The sequence below is a fragment of the Citrus clementina genome, unplaced genomic scaffold, assembly GCF_000493195.1.
Source record: "Citrus clementina cultivar Clemenules unplaced genomic scaffold, Citrus_clementina_v1.0 scaffold_3, whole genome shotgun sequence".
In the NCBI taxonomy this organism is placed as follows: domain Eukaryota; kingdom Viridiplantae; phylum Streptophyta; class Magnoliopsida; order Sapindales; family Rutaceae; genus Citrus; species Citrus x clementina.
Genome location: NW_006262339.1, coordinates 46761012 through 46763987, shown reverse-complemented (window position 1 = coordinate 46763987; position 2976 = coordinate 46761012).

The window sequence follows — 2976 nt, the reverse complement described above, 5'->3', positions numbered from 1 at the left end:
TCGGATGATTTCTCTTCTGCAAATTACCTGTCACGGGGGAAAAAAAAATCAATGTTTCATTATCAGAAAGTACAGTTGGTCACCCAATTTAAGATAGCATGTAAGAACCAATTAATTTTAACCTCTTATTTTTATCCTGGAATAATAATATTATGTGATTCTTATTGGAAAAAAAAAAAGAAAGAAAAAAAAATAGAGAGGTGGGGAAATTCAAATCAAATTTTGTCTCTTTATTTCTTTAGATTTAAATTTGATGGTCAGTTCAAAGATAAAAAATCATACAACTTAAATAAAAACAAAGTAGATGATTAGATAGATATAAACAAAGACGCTGCAAATACAATCAATTAAATTAACCCCGCGATTGAAGGGCTGGCCTTCGCCCCTAAACAGGGCCCTTAATTCAATGGCAAAGGCCGGCCGGAACGAGGCATCAGACGCTTATGGATTCTTATTGAAAGGATTTCCTTTCAAATAATTAAAATTGGTTATTACAAAAGCAGGTGGAGGTGGGTTCTCTATTCTTCCTCGATTGCCACATGGCGTCCTCTCAACGCCCCAAGCCCTGCCCCGGCCGTTGATGCATACGGGTTTTGCCGACATACTTTTATATATTTATTTATTTAATTGCCAGTACAAACTGATCATGTCGCGTTTCAGTGATTTGTTAATTCTTTGTTACAGGCAATTATTGTACGCAGCTGCATATTATTAATATCGGTTGGTTTTTCGATTTTGTAACAGACACGCAAACGCACATTTAAAATTTGGCATACAAATAAACGGAGGAAGTAAAATTACTTTAATTGTATAAACTCTTTGGATTAGGAAATTGAAATGATTAATAGTGTTTACATCACAAATTAAGGACAGAAAGCGGAATTAAATTAGTGAGACCTACCTCAACTAGTCTTACGTCCCGGTGAATACTAATTTTGTCCCACAACAACATTCATTAACTTAATTTTATTCTTAGTTAAAAAATAATAATTAAATAAACTAGCATGATTGTCACATGACAGTCGTCGAATGCTGCAAAGCTAGTCGTCACGCATCATCGTCGCAGATGATCTCATCAAATGCAGTAGAGCCTGATCGTCAACCTTGTGCCACTAATTGTTGTTGGTCGTATGCAGTACATGTCAGTCGTTGTTGCCACTCTCTGAACTTCGTTGCCGCTTGTCAATTGTCCAACGCCACCACTGCTCGCCGATTAGTTTAAAATAATGTTATTTTTGTTATTGTTATTGTTGTTGTTACTATTATTATTGACAATAATTATCAATAACGATAAAAAAATAACAACAACAACAACTAACTAACGGCATTTTAGTAAGTTAAAATCATTCATTCAGATTCCTATTTAGTAAACACATTGGTTTAACCCACATGTTGTGTGTGTGTGTGTGTGTTTTTTTTTTTTTTTGTCATTTTGAATTGAAGAATTTTCATTTCTCGTTAAATGCACTATACGTATGTTAATTGTATATAATATATAAGTCATGTCCAATAAATGCAATTTTCTTATTAGCATGTGTTATGAATTCTGTGATTGGATATGGACCCCTCGACAAGAAGGAAAACTAATTACTAAATTAATTAGGCAAAATATACAGAAAGATTGACGAGACTCTATTTATTATTTATAAAGTACAATGTTTTAGATGCGCAGAGTAGAGCAGAAATATAATTAAGGATAATGTGGATTCTAGCTAACAAATTATTGGGAGGTTGCACTCATTATTGGAAAAAAGAAACTTTATAACAAAGATTTATCCTTAGAGAAATTAATGATAACAAGTATGAGCAAAGTTATTAGTAATTAAAATTATCACAAAAGTTTTCAATAGTAACCACTCCACTACAAGTTCAAATGCAAAATTAATTTGTTGGCGGACCTACACAGCTTACCATTAACTGTCAAGTAGTAGTGGGTGAGTTTGAACGTTTGACAGATATAATAGATAGCCAACCAGATAATGATTAATCATTATTATATTATTATGAGGATGTAAAGTAAATAAATAAATAAATAAATTTAAAAAAAAAAAAACAAGTGGAGAAATTTTGTTTCCGATTACAAAATAAATAAAATATGAAGATCTTGTGAGAAACGAAAATATAGAGTAATAATAAGAGATATTTTAATTTTTTTTAATCTCATCAAATTTCATTATAAGTGATGTGTCAATTATTGAGTGGTTGAAGTAAATTAATACTATTATCTCATTAATTGATTAATAAATGTCGTACGACTACTCTTGAAAATGTATGTATAGATAAAGCTGAAAGAGCTCATTGTTTGTTGACAGAAAATTAATGAAGCAAATCCTCTTCATTTGCAGGCAATTGGAAAGAAGAAACTTTGGGCAGTTGACAATTGTTTTCAAGTTGTCAAGATTCTAGCTGTAGGTTAGATGATTTATTTATTTATTTTTCTTTGGGCAGTGATAATGATACCAATGTGACGATAATGACAGTTGGAGGAAACTGATAATGACAAATAAATGCCAGGATAATGCAACTGTGGCTTTGCTTGTGTTGCCGCTGGGTTTGTGCATACCAGACCAGAGGGAATAAATTAAAGTTTTCCAGTTTTTTTTTTTTTTTTTTAAAGGCAGCATAACTGCATATTGAGGTAAGCAATGATCTAAACTCAAATTGAATCATCCATTTAAATCAGAAAAAAAAAAAAAGAGGTTATTGTATGATGTGTGTGGAATTTTCCTGTTTTGAAGGATAATTTGACTAATTACTGTACAATCTCAGATCACTTATTTAATAATATATGACTGGAACTAGCAATAACTAAGGCATTAAACTTTGATCTGGCCATCTGGGTTTTGCCTAGTTTGTATAATTTGATTTAATTATATATTTCAATACCAATATTAATTGCAGCTCCTTTAGAACAAAAACTACCAGACAACAGCAAAAATTCTTTGCTGAAATATAAATGAAATGTATAATGGCACA